We start from the raw sequence: 20,468 nt of genomic DNA, 5'->3' as shown, positions 1-20,468 counted from the left end.
GTGGACTACATTTTGTTTATCCATCAGTTCATGGACACTTGAGTCGCCTCCACCTTTTTGTGAATTGTGAATAATGCTGCTATGGATATTGGTGTATACAAACATCTGGTCAGTTCCTGCTTTCAGTTCCTTTGGATATATACCCAGAAGTGGAATTGCTGGATAACGTGATAATTTTATGTTTAATTTTTTGAGGACCCGTCACGCTGTTTTCCACAGCAGTTGCATCATTTCACATTCTCACCAACAGTGCATAAGAGTTCTGATTTCTCCACATCCTTGCCAACACTTGTTCTTCTTTTTTTTTTCTTTTCTCTTCTCTTCTTTTCTCTCCCTCCCTTCCTTTCTTCCTTCCTTCCGGCCATCCTAATGGATGTGAGATAGTCTTAGTCATGGAGTTTAGGAGGTGTAGATATTCATAGCTTCACTGGGCTCCAGACGATCTTTCTTTTTGGGAAGGTGAAAGGAAATTGGAGTGATCTCTGTGTAGTTGTCTCTCACAAGGAGAAACAGGATGTGTGTTGGAGGCTTTCTTTATAGGAAGGTCGCAATCCCCTGGTTAATAAGCACAGTAGAAGGTAAAGGTTGAGCTAATACAACAAAAGCATTCCTGTTTTTTATGTTTTTTATTTGAATACAGTGTTCTTATTTTTTCCCCCAAATGAGAGACAGACTTCAGTATGGGTGAAGTTAACCACTAATTCAAATGCTCTTCCTGGGGGCTTCCCTGGTGGCGCAGTGGTTGAGAGTCCGCCTGCTGATGCAGGGGACACGGGTTCGTGCCCCGGTCTGGGAAGATCCCACATGCCGTGGAGCGGCTGGGCCCGTGAGCCATGGCCGCTGAGCCTGCGCGTCCGGAGCCTGTGCTCCGCAACGGGAGAGGCCACGGCAGTGGGAGGAAAAATGCTCTTCCTGTTTGTAGCATGTGACAGGAGACCCTGCTGTGAGATGTAAAGATGTGAGCCCTTCCCCTCGGGTTACTTAAAACCTAGTTGAGAGCCTGGCATCTCCTTGGTGGAAAGCTGCAGAAAGCAAATGTGGGACTTGCGAAAAGTCACAAGTTCCCACCAGGAGCTAATGAGGGGGCAGCGTGAAGTTGTGGTGCATTTGGCAGTGTCGGCCCTGAGTTGCTACTGTCCTTGCCTTCTAGATATCCTCACCTGATGCAGCCACAGCAGGAACAGTCTGTGTAGACGAGGCTCCCAGACACCGCCTGTGGACCAGCGTTGAGCTCATTCCTTCTGCAGAATCATCCAGGGAGCTTGTTAAGCAGATACACGTCTTGGCCTCATTCCTCCAGTATTCAGATTTGTTGGTGTGAGATGGGGTCCAGAGCTCTGTGTTTTTAAAAAAACTCCCGAGGCAGTTCTGATGGACAGTTAGGTGTGGTAGCCACTGATATTGCATCCCTCGCCCAGGACGGTGAGCCTTTCTGCTCATTCACTGACTTATTCACGCACTTCCTCTCACGTGTAACAAGCAGCACCCAGTGCTTGTGTGAGGGCCTGAACACGTGGACTTGGCTTTAGAAAACGACCATCAGTGCTTGGCTTCGCGAAGCCCACAGTTCCCTGGAGACACATGGGAAGAAGTGGCAGGATGCTGTAACACAAGGTGGTGGAGCTGAGTAAGGGGTGCTGGGGCACCGCAAAGCAGGAGCGCCTAACGGAAACATGGGACCCAGGAAAGGACTTCAGGAGAGCTGCACTCAGCCCTGGGTCCCCTTAAAGGTTTGGTGGGAGTCAGCCACACGGGGAGTGCAGCTGGGAGGAGAGAGGCTGAAGAGAGGAGGCTTCACGCAGGCACACCTCTCCCTTTGGAGGCTCGTTGGGGGTGGTAGGAGATGACGGCAATAGGGAGCAGAGGCCGCGATCTAGAAGGATCTTAAATTTCAAACTAAGGAGCTGTAGTTTCATTCTGAAGATAATGAGTCACAGAATTATTTGGGGGATGCTGGGATTGGCACTAGAGAGAGATCATCCCGGCTCAGGGGAGAGGGTGGACTGAGGGACCTAGAGGAAGAAGTTGAGAGGAGGAGAGTGGATACAGGTGTGCTCATAAGGGTAACAGGGTCAGAATGCTGAGGAATCTCAGGCTGATGGCGTCTGTCTCCTTCTGGAAGCGGGAAGTCGGCCACTGGCTATGAGAGGTGGAGGAAGTGATGGGCAAATGGTGAAGCGTTATAATAGCTGTGTTGCTACTGGAAGAGGGAGGTGTTGGGTGGACTGCTGAGCAGCTTGAAGAGGCCAGCCGAGGCTGAAGGCCATGAATTTGTGATGGCATTTGGTTTTAAAGTTGATTTAATTTGATTGAGTGTATTTTTCATGACTAGTGTTCTTTAATCTGAGTGCAGAAGTGGAAAAACCAGATATTCGGATTTTTCTAGGCTTGGCACTTTGCCAAGCAGAAGGATCAAGACTGTTAAGGAAGTTGATCCTTTTCTCCCTTTGAGTGAAGCTGGAGCCAACGTGTCATTTGGAGGTGTGGTCTTGATGGTGTTCCGTGGATTCTGCTTTATCTTCTGGATAAAGGAAGGTGATCCGTGGATTCTGCTTCATCTTCTGGATAGTTGTCTGATGATGGTATTCTAAGTACTCAAAAGGTGAACTCAAATTAGGCAGAAATACGATAGGCAAAAATTTGAATCTTGTTCTCAAGCTAAGTTGTCCAAAACTCACTTTTAAAGTTGTTTCAAGAATAACTGAAATCTGAGTATGGTATCACTAGGAATTTTTTCTTAAAAACCGTTGGTGTTCTTTTCTAGCTCTAGTCAAGAAAAATTGATCATCTAATTAGGCCTTTGTCAGATGGAACTTGCCATGTATGTAATGTTCCACACTAGACAATGTAATAAATATAACTAGGACTAGAATTGCACTAATTTGGGATAATTAGGAGGAAAACTTGTCTAAATAAGTGAAAGACTTAAATTTTATAGAATGTTTAATGAAATGGAGTCATTACTTCCATGTCCTTAGGCTATCTAACGAATGGATAAATTATTTATAATGAACATATCAATTATTGCCATATAAGAGATTGCTCCTTTAGTATTTGAAAGCAGGTTATTTTTCCCTTCTTCAGAAATTATATGGTCCCTTGAAACCTTATTTATGCCACTTATTTGTACAAACTAAAGGTGACCTTCAGCCTAACTCTATTCCATAATCCCCAAATTCCAAATTTGTAGATTTCAAATTAAAATGAAATTTTGTCTTATGGGAGGATAATTCTGCATCCTTAAAGACATCTTTGGTCTTTTGCTTTCTTTTTATTTATTTTTTATTTTATTTTATTTTATTTTTTTTTTGCTGTACGCGGGCCTCTCACTGTTGTGGCCTCTCCCGTTGCGGAGCACAGGCTCCGGACGCACAGGCTCAGCGGCCATGGCTCACGGGCCCAGCCGCTCCGCGGCATATGGGATCCCCCCAGACCGGGGCACGAACCCGTATCCCCTGCATCGGCAGGCGGACTCTCAACCACTGCGCCACCAGGGAGGCCCCCTGCTTTCTTTTTAAAAAGAAATATTTCTTTTTTTTTTTAACATCTTTATTAGAGTATAATTGCTTTACGATGGTGTGTTAGTTTCTGCTATATAACAAAGTGAATCAGCTATAGATAAACATATATCCCCATATCTCCTCCCTTTTATGTCTCCCTCACAGAAGTTCTAAAAATTCATAAATAATACATCAGAATACATAATACATACATATGACATAAATAGATGTTCAAGGTTAATTATTCAAGATAAATTTTAAAAAATAAAATTAAAAAAATGATATCCAAATAAAAATAAATAATAAAAGTTAAAAATAAGTAAAACATTCAAAATGATAAGTAAGTAAATACCCCAGAAGAAATAAATAATAAACATATTGTTTTCCCTAAAGAATACTTTAGAATTCATGATGATAATGTCCTTCATTTATTGAGGGCCTCTTAGATGCCAATTATATTCTTTCATTTAATACGACGACCCATCCTATGAGGTTGGTACTATTATTATATCAATTTACTGATGAGGAATCTGGGGTTGAACATTTCACAGCTGATAAGCGTCCAAGCTAAGTTTCAAATCCAGGTCTAAGTTTTCCTAGTAAAAACCTTTAGTATGTTATCCTCCACCTTACAGTTAGAATAAAGCAAATGATGTTTTTAACCAGATCTGTAAGAGAATTAGGAGATGGAAACTGGGCAGTGAGTAAAATATCAGCGTACTGTGAACAGAAAGGGGAAGAGTGGTGTTAGTGTGAAAATGGCAGTGTGGCACGCGGATCAGAACAGTACATCGTGAGGAGTATTATTCATTTGACCTTGATCTTTTTTTTTTTCTGGCCAGTTATCGATTCTTTGCACACTGGACTTTTCAGTTTTTCTGAATGTAGAGTCGACATCAGGTACTGACTCCGGGCCCAGGTTTGGGAGAAGGCTGCCCGGCTTTGGATACAGGCTCCGCACGTAGCCAGCTGTGCAGCCTGGCCTCTCGGTGTCCCATGTGTAACATGCGGTCGTAATAGCACCTACTCATTGAATTGTTCTGAGGATTAAATGCCTTAATACATGTAAAACCTTGAGAGTAGCGCCTGGCATGTAATTTGTGCTCAGTAATAGTTAATAGTTATTAATAATAAATAAATGGTCTGCGTATAGCAATAAGGAGCTTTGGGTCTCTAAAAAGGGGTCATTTATTTCTTAGAACTATACCCTCTTTCTTAGAGGTAGGAAAGGCTTCACTGCCAGTTACTAGAATCCCGCTGACCCATGGGGAGCAGTGTAACATAGTGGGTCTAGAATAGACTGGCTTTGCAGGATAGATGTGGTGCTTTTTCTAGTACATGTGTTACTGATCTGGAAGCAGCAACTAGGACTTAATAGTCATGCGGTTGCCGGCTGACATTATTATTATTATTTTTTGCGGTACGCGGGCCTCTCACTGATGTGGCCTCTCCCGCTGCGGAGCACAGGCTCCGGACGCGCAGGCTCAGCGGCCATGGCTCACGGGCCCAGCCGCTCCGCGGCATGTGGGATCTTCCCGGACCGGGGTACGAACCCGTGTCCCCTGCCTCGGCAGGCGGACTCTCAACCACTGCGCCCCCAGGGAAGCCCGCCAGCTGACATTTTTGACAAGCGGCAGGAGGGTGCGTGTGCACTGGTGCCACATCCTAATTTACTGCCTTGTTTGGCCCTTTCTGGGACTTACCCACGACGGGGAGGGGCTGCCATCAGTCTGTTCTCTCTGCTCCCTTTGGAGAGACCCTCCCTCCTCTCTGCAGGTAAGTGAGCAGAGCCCCCCCACCAGCAGGCCACGGGCTTCCCTCCACGTCGCTTAGAATCTCACTGGCCTCTGTGCCCCTCCCCGCTGTTGACCACGGTCTGGCAGAGGCTGTGATGGGGCCGGCGTGGCGGTCATGGTCCTCCACAGAGAAGACGCAGTTGCAGGTGTGCTCCCAGTTGGCTAGAGGCCCTAAGGAGCCGCGGTGCATTATTTCGGTGCTTCTGTTCTGCATTGCTTGCTGACCAGCTCTGTGGCAGCTTCTTTCTCATTGATTCGTTTTCAGTTCAGGACATCTGTCTTAAGTGCATTTGTTTCTTTTACCTCGGTTAGGAAGGAGAGCAACTCTGACCATGGGACACTTTTGTGTCTGGTGTTGCCTCTTCCCAGAGGTGGCCACTGAACGCTCATAGCCCCAGTTGCTGCTTTTATGTGCAGAAGAGAAGCTTCTTGGGGTGGAAACCAACAGTAATAAAACACATTCACATAAGGTTCCTTCAGTGCCTAAAGGAGTTTGTATTTTGCCCTCTTAAGATCCTTGAGAAATTTGTATTTCAGGTGGAGAATACTATGGGGAGGAAAGCCTTGTGTTCAGAGACTTAGTAGAGATTTCAGTTATTAATGGGTGATCGGGAAGGAGGTCTAGATTAAACTTGTAATTTTGCTCAGCACAGACTTTACTCGTGTGTCCTGTCAGTGTGGATGTGGACCACTAACACCGTGATGACCACGAAGCCTGTCACCAGCATCCAGCCCCCTGGGGCTCTTTGGTTCTATTCTCAAAGTTTCTGAGACAAGAGGGAATTAAAAACTTGGCTTCATTTTGGAAATGGTCCTGAAAAGAACCCCAGCCGCTACTTTTGGTGATAGGAATTAGGAGGAAATGAAGATGTCTGAGAAAGCCATAGTTCTTATCCAGAGAAAAACAAGCTTTGCATAAAGTGTAAAATACAAAATTTGGTGATGGTTTGGATCTGTGATGTAACTCAAGGCCAGAAAAAATAACTCCTGTAGCCATCTCGAGAGTGTACTCAGATGAATATATTTTAATTGCTGTCTTCAGTTTCATACACACAATCTTTGAAGACATAAAGAAGTAACTTAATGCTTTTAGTTACTGGAAAAATTACATGAGGTATAGTCATATTCAAAAATGTAGTAGAGATTTGCTCAAGTTTTCGGACCTATTCATTACTAACGATTAGTTTCTTTCATACAGCATATAGGGTGAGACCAAAAGACTATAGAACTGTACCCTGTATATCAAGTAACTAGCTATAATTAAATTCAATACTTTGTGCTATTTTTTGATTCTGTGGTGACATTTGCCTTCCCTCGAAAAACCCAGTACATATTTAGATACAAATGTTTTAGGAATTCAAGGAAAACAATGGCCCTTGGTCTGGTGGGTTTAGGAGAAGTACGTATTCTCTCCTCATACAACATTAAGTGCAAATATGTTGGGTCATTACCTATCTGAGCGTAACCTTGAGGTGGAATTTCTATCAATAACTGATTGTTGCGTATATTTCAAGTATACTAAGTGAGACTGAGAAAGTGATAGATCTCTGGTCATAGTCACACCTGGTTCTTCTGAGTCTTTTGGAAGCATTAAAACCAAATGAACAAAGAGACTCTTTCTAAGGATTCATAACTCTCACTTCACCCCCCTCATGTACTCCAAAAAAGGCCATTTAGCAGCACTGGATGGTGGAGGGCCAAGGCATTGATGAGCTCCTAGTGAAATGCATTTCTGAGATAACAACACCTGTCTTGTTTGCATTATGGCCACTGATTATTTTTGTACATCTATTACAACTAATTATCCTAGCTACATAACTTTTGTTTTTAAGAAGGAAATTGGTTTTCAGTATTCTTTTTTTTTTTTTTTTTTTTTTGCAGTACGTGGGCCTCTCACTGTTGTGGCCTCTCCTGCTGCGGAGCACAGGCTCCGGACGCGCAGGCTCAGCGGCCATGGCTCACGGGCCCAGCCGCTCCGCGGCATGTGGGATCTTCCCGGACCGGGGCACGAATCCGTGTCCCCTGCATCGGCAGGCGGACTCTCAACCACTGTGCCACTAGGGAAGCCCTTCAGCATTCATTTTTAAAGCTTAATAGAATAATAGAAGCTATATTTCTTTCCATTTTCTTTTTTTGGAGGAAGAAGCTATATTTTTTTATGACATCCATTAGTATTTCTGAAAACCTGGTTCAAATATTGACCCAGATCTACAATGTTTTCTTTCTTTCTTGCATGATAATCCAAGAAACATTTGTGGCTTCTATGGATGTCTTCAAATCAGAGAGCCTGAGCTAAAGCCACAATAGAATTTTCTATTGGGGGATAATGAAAGTGTCTTTATTAGGATCAAAATAGCCTTTAAAATATTCAATCCAGAAACTAGAGTTTGTTGTTGAAGTGACTGTATTAAAACCAAACCCTGGCTTGTTGAGTAACTTTTTCTTTTAATTTCCTAAAAGATCTTCATTTATCATCTACTACAATATATTCCTTAGGAAGCTACCTTATTTCTGGTACTCTTCTCTTGATTTATTCAATGATCTAGTGTCTATATACAAGCAATATTTTAGGTGCCAGGAGTCTAAGGATGGTAAAAGACACAGGCTCCTGTTTTCATAGAGTCCGCAGACTATTGGGAAAGAAAGGAACTGAAAGAAATTCACTATTCCTTGGAAGGTAGTGTCCAAGGTAAGGAGAAGCAAGAACTGAATCTGAACAGTCAGACAAATCGGAAGGGCATGGAACTATATAACTTATCACCCAAACTGGAATGCTTGGGTCAGGGAAAGGGGCACTATTAATAAATACACCAGAATAGCAGGCAGAAGCTGCCAGTCTCCCATGAGACACATGGTTACCCTACTTATAGAGTTAAGGAATTTGCATGTTATTCAGGAGGCAGTCAGCCAAGAGCCACGGAAGGCTTTTAATCTAGAAAGCGATGTAGTAAAACTTTGCTTCATGGAAGACCAAAGAAAAGGGAGGAGTGGGGACCAAGTAAGGGCTGTTCCAGGGACCCAGGCCTGAGAAGGTGACCCCTGGGAGCTTATGATGACAGCAGAGATGCAGAGTGGTGGCCAGACCTAAGAGGTACTTTGGAGACCCAACCAACAGATCTTGGTGATGGATCGGATGTGGCAGCTGATCAGGAAGGGGGGAGTCGAGGGTTGCCCCCAGGTTTCTGGGGAAGAGAGTGACGTCATTTGCTGAGATGGCAGTGGTGAGAAGCAGGTTTGGGGTAGGGGCGTTGGTGAGTTCCATTTTGGATGTGTTGTGTTTGAGGCACTTATGCAGATGGACAAGTAGAGATGTTTGATAGACATTTTTTCTCTTATGCATTAACCTGAAAATCAGCCTGCATAACATACTAATTTTGTTGCGTGTGGTCTTGATTCCCCATCAAGACCTTGAGCCCATAGATTTGCCTTGTTTTACTCAAGGAATCATGTCAATCTGATCATCTATTTCCCACTTTGAGCCTTGGGAGAAGTAGTATGGCTAGTATGGCTGGTCCTCTTGAAGCAACTTAAAGTTGACTATGAAAAGAGGATCCCAGCTTCCTACAGCAGCAGTGTTTCTCAGTTGCCTGTCAGAACTGTGGAAGATGTGGGTGTTTCTGCAGCTTTAGACTTAAAGAAACATCCCACATGAGAGCTCCTCATTTGAACAATGTATATAGCCTTTTGCAGGATACTACTTCAAAAATACCTAGTATTGGGCTTCCCTGGTGGCGCAGTGGTTGGAAGTCCGCCTGCTGATGCAGGAGACATGGGTTCGTGCCCCAGTCCGGGAAGATCCCACATGCCGTGGAGCGGCTGGGCCCATGAGCCATGGCCGCTGAGCCTGCGCATCCGGAGCTTGTGCTCCGCAACGGGAGAGGCCACAACAGTAAGAGGCCCGCGTTGCGCAAAAAAAAAAAAAAAAAACCTAGTGTTTACAAAGCACTTATTCTAAACAGCTTGCCTATATTTTTCCATATATCCTTAGAACATACATGTGAGTTTGGCAAGCGGCAGATATACACTCTAAGTGGCAATGAAAAATATAAATATGACAATGCTTTCTGAATGTTTTCTTGTTTAATGTTGATATTATCCTAATGTGTACATTTTTAACGGGCGTCTGTATAAAGGTTTCTCCTTAAGCTCGTGGAAGATTTCAGAAGCAGAATATCTGCTCTGCATGCAACATGTATTTGAATTTGTGGACAGAACTCTCATACCTTTCCCCAATGTATTTTTATTTTATTTATTTATTTTTAAATTTTATTTATTTTTCGCTGCTTTGGGTCTTCGTTGCCGCACTTGGGCTTTCTCTAGTTGCAGCGAGCAGGGGCACTCTTCGTTGTGGTGTGCGGGCTTCTCATTGCGGTGGCTTCTCTTGTTGTGGAGCACGGGCTCTAGGCACGTGGGCTTCAGTAGTTGTGGCTCGTGGGCTCTAGAGCACAGGCTCGGTAGTCATGGGGCACGGGCTTAGTTGCTCCGTGGCATGTGGGATCTTCCCGGACCAGGGCTCGAACCCGTGTCCCCTGCATTGGCAGGCGGATTCTTAACCACTGCGCCACCAGGGAAGCCCTCCCCAATGTATTTTAAATGATAGTGATTAATTTTAAATTTGATACTGTACATTTAGCAAAAGACATAATCGGGGTTGGTTTCTTAAGCATGTTTAATCTTACTGAAATTAAAGTGATTACATAAAAATCTATTTTAAAAAAGGGGGAGTCTTATGTCATTGTACCCAAGTTGGGTATTCCTAATGATTTCAGCTTTGAACATGGTAATTAAAAATGTAGTATCTCCTCTTTGGAAAAGCATTTATTATTTACACCCCACCTCATTCTCCCTCTCCCAAAAGGACTTGAAATGTTTTAGGGAGATATTTAATATAATATGATTTTTAAATTTTAATAAATGGAAAAATTGACAAAGGGAGAAAGAATAAAAGTAGAAAAGTAAACTGAAGGTAGGGCGTCTTAATTCACAAAAAGAGGATAGAGTTGCTGGAAGCGACAAGAAAGTCGAACCTGATTCCATCCTATGTAAAGATTAAATATAAATACCAAATGTAAAACAGATAGCTAGGGGGAAGTAGCCGCAAGGCACAGGGAGATCAGCTCGGTGCTTTGTGACCACCTAGAGGGGTGGGATAGGGAGGGTGGGAGGGAGGGAGACGCAAGAGGGAGGAGAGGTGGGAATATATGTATACGTATAGCTGATTCACTTTGTTATACAGCAGAAACACACACACCATTGTAAAGCAATTATACTCCAATAAAGATTTTAATAATAATAATAATAAATATGATATTTAACTGAACAATCACTGCCCCTCTTCCTGAATGCGCTGCCCCATCCCCATTCTCTTAAATCAGGATCAGACTTATTCGGCATTTTGATCTAAGTGTATAATCATCTTTTATTTTCCTATAGTCTATCTTATTTCTGTCTCCTTTCCTGACTTACCTAGTTATACAGCAGTTAGTGACAGAATTAATTAAAACAACTATCCAGATTCTTTTATTCAACAGTTCCTTAATTTAAAGCAGTAGTTTTCAACTCTCTTAGCCTCCACAGACCTCCTTTTTTTTGTACAATAAATACTTCAGTGATGCTTCTTTTCCTACCCGGAGATATAATCTTACCTACCTACATAATTTCAGAAGAATAGATTTGTTACCTAATTGTAAAATAAGTGGGGATAAGAAGAAGGTAATTTATAATAAAATAATGTTTTGTTAATTACAAAAAACCCGAATTTTTTTTAATATGTAAATGCTTGGAGAGGGCCACACTGGAAACTACGATGAAGTCGTCAGATGCCTTGCTCTGTCAGGGGAGTCACCACAAATGCAAAGGCAGCTGATCCAGCTGTGCTGCACACGTGGCTGAAACCATAATCGCCATGGCCGTTGTGGACACAGTTTTCTGAAATGAGGACTAACTCAAGGCAACATTTCAAACAAAGCAGGGTTTGTTCTACGTCCAGTTATAATCCTGGAAAATTCGGCGTTTATTAAAACTGCGTGAAACAGTTTTGTGTTAACATGTAGAATGGAGTTCTAAGTGCAAGTAATTACAAATAAATATTTCACACAGTGCATGTCCCACAGGACGCTGGGGGGTACACGCAGGAGCATGTGTTCTGAGGGTCTGCCTTGTGCACGTCAGAACGTCCAGCATCCCGGGAAGCTCGAACACCGAAACACAGTGACACTCTCTCAAGCCTGGTGGCAAACAAAATGCCCTCTCCAATGTCCCAGACTTCTCTCGTGGGTCTCACCCTGCTGAAGGAGAAGCAGAGGAAGATGAAGAAAGGCAATTACAAGTTCGTGTTTAGGGTTGTCTTTCGCTTAGGCCTGGAATGTAGCATTTGGGGATCAACTCCCTAGAGAATTGTAGGAGTGACTACATCTGTCTACCTGTTCCAGAAAAAATAGAAGGGATATTGAGAAGAGAGTCGCAAAAGGTGGGGTGAGCAGTCAGAGGCAACGCATAGGAAAGGCAGAACAATTTGGTAGCTCGGGGAAGTCAAACCGAACCGAATTCCTGGCACTTGGTAGCTGCGCGATCTGGAAAAATCCTTTCAAACTCTCTTAGCTTCTTTCTTCACCTGTAACACAAGCACTTATGCCTCATTTATAGGGTTGATATGGGGATTAATGGGATGATAATATATTACAGTATCTGACATTGTGCCTGGGACCCAGCTTGTACTTAAGATCTGCTGGCTTCCCCTGCTCCCTTCTCCTCCAGAGATTTATAATAATGCTGTTTGCCTTTCCGGGCGGTGGGGTGGGCAGGGGGGATGTATGAGTCATCTTTTGCTGCAATTTTTTCTAGGTGCTTTATTTTTAAGCTCTTAATTTTTAAGGCAGAAAACCTGATAGATGGTACATTATATACCCTGAAGCATCCTGAATTTTGGTTGAAACGGACCCTCTACATTTTAGATGTGGATTTTACACTTCAAAACATATCTTGGAGGAAAAAAAAGTTATTTTTAAATCACAAAAGAAATACTTTGCTGTAGGAACTTCAAACATTACCCTTGTAAATAAACTGAAACCTGAAATCCTCATCACCCCAGTGCGACTTCCTAAGGATGGCCAACTACTATAATAGAATTTAAACTTAAGTTACTCCTTCAGTATTCCTCCTGGTTTTGGCAAAGCCTGCTCTTCCTTCTGGAGTCTTTCTGTGCCATGTGTGTGAAGCTTTCTTACCTGTCCTGTTGAAGCCATGCTGGTATAAAATGTCACTCTGATCACTTCAGCCCAGCTCTTCTGTGTCTATAGGGCTGTAATTGATGTATTTCTCTTTGTATTTCTCCTGTTAGTGTTTTGCACACTTTTTTTCTTTTCACAGTGGAACATGAGTGTATTGAGTGAACGGTTTTATTCTAGTGTACTAAGTTATTTCACTTTATTGTAAGCCCTTATGGTGGTGGTGGTGTTTTTGTATAAGAAAGTTGTTCAAAAATGGAAAATACAGACCAAAGCATTGAAATTGTGATTATATAGGAATATTCTGTAGGCAGAACTGTGTCAGAAGACCATAAGTGAAAAAACTAGATTGTGAGAAACCAAGAACTTTTTTTGAGTAATTTAATCATAAATAAGTTTATTTAAAGGAGAAATGCCAGGTGCATGGAGCTCTTTGATATTTAGAATTTCCAGCCTGCTCGTATTCCTAGAGGTACCATATAACCGTTTGGTGCTACATGACCTTTGGTCTTATTTCAAACTTCATGCAGTATTATCTGTTGTAAACACTTATATGTGTCCTGTAAATGCTGTGTCACTTTATTTCCATTATAACTAATAATTGCAAAGAGTTTTATAAGAATGAACAATCCTTAAATGTAAGTTTGTGACCGGAGGATTGATGCTTTTAGGTATGATGAGTTGTCTTTACAAAGGCATTATCTTATTAATTTTAACCAACTCTGAAATAGGCATCATAAGTAAGGAGGGAAATAATCATGACATTATCTTGAATTTACACGTGCATATATTTTTATGGACTCCAAGCAGTGCATGGGTGTCTGATGCACAGTTAAAGCCTCCCTTGATGGGGACTGTGGTGATTTCCATTCCATTTAACGGACATTCACTGGGCTTTTCTTTCCCTGGGTCATGCCCTGCCTAAGAGAAATCTTAGTAACATACAAAGAAAATCCCAAGCACATTGAAACTGGTTAATGTGCATGATGGTTCAGTTGAGATAAAAACCTGCCATTTAAAAAAAATTATTAACCCAGAATTCTCCTAGTTAATTTCAGTTCCCCATTTAGACATAGCTTTCTTGAAAGGCTGTAATAAATTCTTCATCTGACTTGAAGGAGAGAATTTACAGTGGAGAGAAAACTGTGTCTTCTTGCCTTACTTCCAGTGCACGGGGAAGCCATAAGCCCCTTCCTTTATTTGCTTGGGGATGTCAGCATTGGTTTGAGAGCTACTCCGAGTGGGGTTGGCAGATAGGTCCATGAGGACTTACATTCACAAACTGAGAAGTAGGCATGTCAGTTATACCTCAATAAAGGTAAATTTTTTTTTAAAGCAATACTCTTCTTTTGAAGGCAGAGCTAGAAATTTTGTTATTCAAGGTAATCTGAAACATAATCTTGCCTCTTGCCATATACATAAGTTTTTATACCTTAGTTTGTGAGATACACTCCTGGAAGACTATGTGATAAAAATATTAAAATATCCATTACCTCCAAAAGTTTCCCCCTGCCCTTTTTATTTACTGTCATTGTGTGTGTGTGTGTGTGTGTGTGTGTGTGTGTGTGATAAGAACACAACATAAGATCTACCCTGTTGGCAAAGTTTAAGTATACAGTACAGTGTAGTTAATACTATGGGTATTATTCTGTTCCACGGGTGTACACTTATCTCCAAAGTTATCAAGTTGTGTACATTAAACATGTACAGCCTTTTGTATGTCAATCATACCTCAGTAAAGTGGTTTAAAATATATTTTAAAAAATCGAGAGCAGCATCTAAAAGCTGAGAGCAGTTTGATGTTTCAGCAACATCCAAGCACGTTATTAGCAGTCTGTCTCATGAGTCAGGCATGGTGCGAACTGCAGATGCTGTGTCCTCACTGGGACACCTCATTTTAAGATTAGCTTCTCTAACCCAAAAGGCTATAAAATCTGGAAACCATTTATTTTGTTGGTAGATTATTTAAACCTAGCTCTAACTTTACTGGATAAATTGTTGGCATCGACTACTGATGGAGAATTAAAGATGAGTTTTGAAAACGCAGCATCTCTGGCTTTGAGTAAAAGTTAAAAAAAATCCCAAGCTCGCTGAATTGTTTTAAAATTTCCATTCCCACTAACGTACCTTTTGTGAGACTGGCTTCTCTACTATGACTGTTATTAAAACAAAAAGTTTTAATAACATTTTAGAGAAGCGTTTTAGAGACGCATTATCTCCCGCAGGTAGCACTGCCATCCATCCAGTTTAGATTAGAAAATTAACAAGCAAGGAGCAAGCTCATTTGTCACATTAAAAACTTTATAGATACACTTAGTTTGTTCAGGGTGTGTGTGTAGACATTTAATATAGGGAATACTATTTCTTCTGTAAATTTTGTTTCATCACAATTATAGAAAGTCAGAGAATTACAAGTACAGTGGCATTTCTCTAAATTAATTGTCTATGAACACACTTTCAGCAATGTGCAATATTTGTAAGTCTTTTTTTCCTGTGATTTATTTGTTCTGACTCTGCTTATTGAAATGTAATTTTATGTCTGCATATAACGATAAAAATTGGGGGAAAGGGCTTCCCTGGTGGCGCAGTGGTTGAGAGTCCGCCTGCCGATGCAGGGGACACGGGTTCGTGCCCCGATCCCGGAAGATCCCACATGCCGCGGAGCGGCTGGGCCCGCGAGCCATGGCCGCGGAGCCTGTGTGTCCGGAGCCTGTGCTCCGCAACGGGAGAGGCCACAGCAGTGAGAGGCCCGCGTACAGCAAAAAAAAAAAAAAAAAAAAAAAAATTGGGGGAAAAAATTTGGAATTGCTTTTTTTTGTCTTTCATTTCATTTTTCCCCAGAAATTCATTTTTATTATATTTTGCAAAAATATCCTTTGCCACAGGTAGTTTGAGAAGTGCTGGTATAATGAATCCATCTGAAGTTGAAGAAACAAGCAGACATTTGGTTTGTAAGCTCATCTGAGAAACACTCCTTTATCTGCCAACCTTAGAAACACGCCTTTATCTAGGCGCTTCTGGTGAATGCTTGTACGTTGTGATTTGCCTGTGACGTGCAGGGTCCTCATCATTTTTTCTGTTCTTTTAAAAGAAAGAGTGTTTTTCTTTCCATTTAATTTCCCATCACTTTGTTTACAGTAGAATTTGTTTTATTACCAAAGTTTGCTCTTTCAACTGCTGTGGCTTCTGTGTGATAACTTTGGTCTCTAAAACTCATTATGACCTTGGAGACTACATTCTGCCTAATTTTAGGATGATTGTTTTGAAATGTATTTTAGATTTTTTTCTAGCCTTGAACAGTAACACCAGTTGTTACATTATATTAGCTCTGATTTAAAATGCTCTTTTAATAGGCTACTCATAAATTTTTCAAAAGAGAGCCATGTGATAAAATTGGTCAGAGTCAGCTCCTTGGTACATACAGGGTAGAAGACTGCTTTTGGATTTTAGGCCCAAGGTACCAAGCTTAATCATTGGGTACCTTGGGCCTAAGGATGGTGTATTGGTTTCCTAGGGTTGCTATAGCAACGTACCATAAACTGGGTGGCTCATAACCATAGAAATGTATCCTCTCACAGTTCTGGAGGCCAGACGTCTGAAACCAAGGTGTTGTCAGGGCCTCACTGCTTCCTAAGACTCTAAGAGGGGAATCTTTCTTTGCCTCTTCCAGCTTCTGGTGGCTTCAGGCTGTCCCTGTCTTGTGACTCCAGTCTGTGCCTCTGTCTTCACACAGCCTCTCCTCTGTATCTTCTCTTCTGTCTCTTGTAAGGACACTTGTCATTGGATTTGGGGCCCACCCAGCTAATCCAGTATGATCTGCCCAAGATCCTTAACCATATCTACAAAGACCTTTTTCTAAATAAGGACACAATCACTCGTTCTGGGGGTTGAGATTGAGGTATATCCTTTTGGGGGCCACCACTCAATCCAGTACAGATGATAACAGCTTTTTAAATAATTACGGAGCATCTCTTGAGTGTCATATCTAATGTGCCATAGTATTTGCTGAGGGATGTGAGCTGTGGTAGAATGAAGGGGGCCGATGTTGGGGTAGACAGTCCTGGATTTGGGTTTGGGTTCTAGTGTTCTAGCTCTGTGACCTGGGGAGATGTTTCTTCGTTTCTTTGCACCTCACCTTCCTCATCTGCAAAATGACATGGTGAGGAGATGCGCTATTCCTGAAAATTCTGAACAGTGTGATAGATATGTCAGGGGTGATCATAATTAACAGTGTTCCCTTATTTGAAGATGCACATTTTTATCATTTCAAAATCAAGGTGCCCCTTGAAATCAACCACTGGTTCCCTGACTTTGTGGATTCATGGTGCCTTTCGTGCCTCAGTACTATTTTCATGGCACTCCTGTGGCCAAAGAAATACCTGGTTGTTGTGTTTACTAATTAGTTAGGTCCAAACGACTAAAGGAGTGTTTAAATGATGTCCCAACAGCAACTCCAGTAACTTCCTAAGGGCACGACTTCTCAAATCTGGGAATGAGATTGGTCCTTGTCACCCTTAGTCATCCTCCATACCGATTTTTGCACAGTACTGCACTGCTTTTTGTCAGAGCCACCACCCAAAAGCCAGCTCCTGGGACATGTTGCTTTCAGCGGGACTGTAGCACAACCTAATCTGAAACCGTAAGATAACCCCAGCTGGTTGTTGGCATGATGTCCGACAGAGGTTAAGTCGCGTTTTCTAATTTGGCGATACTAAATTTACTCCCTAATCAGCAATGTAAAAGCCTGACTTGAAGAGTGTCCTAGTCCTCATTATCCAAAGTAATTGACATACTATATTTTATTCTAAACGTAAATTGCCTTTTCTAAATGTCCTACCCCATTTATTTGAATGCTTCAAAATTTTGTTTTCTATTTCCTGCATCAGATAATTGTTCAGTAAATGCGTGTTGATAAATACCATGTCAAAGAAACGGGTTTTCATTCAGGCTAACACCAAGATGAAACCTTCAGGAGACACAGAGCTTGGTATTTTGGTTTGTTTTATTTTTTTTTATTTTTTATTTTTTTGCCGTATGCGGACCTCTCACTGTTGTGGCCTCTCCCGCTGCGGAGCACAGGCCCCGGACGTGCAGGCTCAGCGGCCATGGCTCACGGGCCCAGCTGCTCCGCGGCATGTGGGGTCTTCCCGGACCGGGGTACGAACCCGTGTCCCCTGCTTTGGCAGGTGGACTCTCAACCACTGCGCCACCAGGGAAGCCCGGTTTGTTTTATTTTTGATCCACTGTGGCTAACCAGCCATTTTTTAGGAAGCAAACTCTGATCTAGCTTCTTTTACTTAGCCCAGAGATAAGGATGGTGAGTTAGTAAAAAAGCATTGATCATCTTTAGTTTACCTTTTCGTGAACCAAACCCGTCATCTAGGAGATGACCGTCCTGAACTCTGGGTTCAGTGCACAGATGGAATCTTTGAGTAATACGCTCTTGTTCATAATACTCATTATCACCCATTCTTCTGGTTCTCCTCCTACCCTCAATTCTTTCATTTATTCAAAAAATATTTCTTGAGCACCCTAGTATTTGTGTACTGGGGATCTGTACCGAATAAGCCTACTGAGCATGTGGTGATAAGCAAGATGGATATCAAGCGATATACTTAAAGTACTTAGCACAGCGCCTGGCACATAGGAAGTCATCAGCAAATGGTAGATGGAATTCATATTAATACTATTAAGTTTATGTCTTATGCATTAAAAAGCTCTACCAGAGGGAACACAGGGATGACATACAAATCAATAGATTGTGAATTTTTTATTGTAAACTTTGGCTGGAGAGAGAGTGGGAGACTACTCTGTGATAAGAGCCATGATGGTCCCCCTGTTGACATTTGTCACATCATCTTGCCTGGCAACTGACTGTTGCTCATCAGTTATTAGATTGCACATGTGTTGAAGGATCTGTCCTCAACCCATTAAAAAATATGTATGGTCCTCAGGGGTATTTAGTACATCAAAAGTGTTTAAAACCCTCAAGGATTAGTAAGTAATTAGCCTTCATCCCTAATGTGTAAACAGCAGAGGAATCTTTGATTTTGGCTCAATCAGTGTAATTTTGATGTTAACACATCAGCAGCCAACAGTTAAATAAACTTTGACATTGAGAGTAGACAAGCACAGTCCAATTTATTGTTGGTCGATCAACCAGCTAATTTCCTTTTAGTTTAGACATTTGTAAAGCACTTTTCTCGTGCATTTGTGATACACATATATGCAAAGCTTCTTGCTTAAAAAAACAAAACATAAACAAAAAAACCCTTAGATTATTATAGAACACTCATGACTCACCCCATTACACCAGACTTCAAGTCTTAGATCTGGTCTCAGGCATTCACTGAAGGATCACTAAGAGGCTTCTGATTCTTCTGAGCTCATACCTATGTGATACTTACGCTTCCTTCTTTCATTTTTATAACCTATATACAAAAACCTCTAGCTCCCCAGGTCCCCTTCAATTATATTTTTCCTTTTTTAAAAAATAAATTTATTTATTTTATTTTATTTTTGGCTGCGTTGGGTCTTTGTTGCTGCGCGCGGGCTTTCTCTAGTTGCGGCGGGCGGGGGCTACTCTTCGTTGTGGTGCGCGGGCTTCTCATTGCGGTGGCTTCTCTTATTGTGGAGCACGGGCTTCAGTAGTTGTGGCTCGCGGGCTCTAGAGCACAGGCTCAATAGTCGTGGCTCGCGGGCTCAGTAGTTGTGGCTCACGGGCTTAGTTGTTCCACAGCATGTGGGATCTTCCCAGACCAGGGCTCGAACCCGTGTCCCCTGCATTGGCAGGAGGATTCTTAAACACTGAGCCACCAGGGAAGCCCCTCTTCCTTTTCTTAAAAAAGTGATTCTATACTGCATAATATATATCGGTAAGATGACTTTTCAGGAACTCCGAAAAGAGAAGAAATAAAGTTCTTTGTTTGTAAAACATGGGCCAACTACTGTTTCAACCTGAGAAAACAGGTTCAAATGGAGAGACAGGTGACAGTTATAACGATTTTCTCTATCATGTGGGTTTTAAAAAACATCTTTTTTTTTTAAGAATTTAATTTTGGAAGCATTTCTTATTGACCTGAAGTTAGTTGTTAACACTATCCTAGTCATCAAGAAATAGGCCTCTGTCTTTGTATTGCTGTTTAGTGTTACAGGTCAGTTCATCTAATTGCTGGGGCTTTGAATTCCAATTCTGGCAGTAGTGAGTTAAAACTTTTCTAGAAAAACATGTGCATCTGGGATGCAGTCAGCTTTCAGAGTGGCATACAAAAGAAACCAAGAGATTCCAAATTTAATAAGGTTCGCTATTCCAGATGGAAGTCTAGGCTGGAAGAGAACACTGATCCTTCATTACTAAACACATTTAATCATTTAACTACATTAATTGTTGGTATAGGATGTTATGGGCAATGACCTCGTGTTTGCAGAGTTGACAAGCCAGGAACACTGTCTTCAAGAGCAGGACCGGTAACTAAGTTATTCAGTTGATAGACTTAGCTAAAGCAGGGAGTCATTTTTTTTTAATCTGAAATATTTCATTGTAACTGAAAATACCTTTTTTGATGTAGGGCCAAGGACTCTCCTTTTCATATAAGTTTGCACAGTTTTTCTTGAATAAATCATACCCATAATACACCATCTATGATTTCCAGTTTGGGTTTCTGTAAGGAAGGATGAAAATGAGTTAATTGGGCTTCCCTGGTGGCGCAGTGGTTGAGAGTCCACCTGCCGATGCAGGGGACGCGGGTTCGTGCCCCGGTCTGGGAAGATCCCACATGCCGCGGAGCGGCTGGGCCTGTGAGCCATGGCCGCTGAGCCTGCGCATCCGGAGCCTGTGCTCCGCAATGGGAGAGACCACAACAGTGAGAGGCCCGCGTACCGCAAAAAAAAAAAAAAAAAAATGAGTTAATTAGCGAAACTGGGTGATAGAGTGTTCAGCATAGTCA

The 20,468-nt window shown here is 42.1% G+C and overlaps 1 protein-coding gene across 4 annotated transcripts in view; it reads left to right on the top strand.

The window, feature by feature from the left end:
- The window catches only part of STOX2 (storkhead box 2), a 199,805-nt gene that overhangs the window by 112,446 nt on the left and 66,891 nt on the right, over window positions 1-20,468 (top strand). The window contains exon 2 of one of the 4 annotated variants that reach the window (XM_082608398.1): window positions 1,151-1,730. The exons of the other annotated variants lie outside the window; for them this stretch is intronic. The gene's annotated coding sequence lies outside the window, so the exon portion shown is untranslated. The remainder of the gene's footprint in view (window positions 1-1,150; window positions 1,731-20,468) is intronic. 4 annotated transcript variants of the gene reach the window in all.

Source organism: Mesoplodon mirus (genome assembly GCF_964341445.2).
Source record: "Mesoplodon mirus genome assembly, chromosome: 20".
Taxonomy (NCBI): domain Eukaryota; kingdom Metazoa; phylum Chordata; class Mammalia; order Artiodactyla; family Ziphiidae; genus Mesoplodon; species Mesoplodon mirus.
Note: the sequence above shows the minus strand (reverse complement) of the source record. Positions and strands in the feature narration are given on the sequence as shown.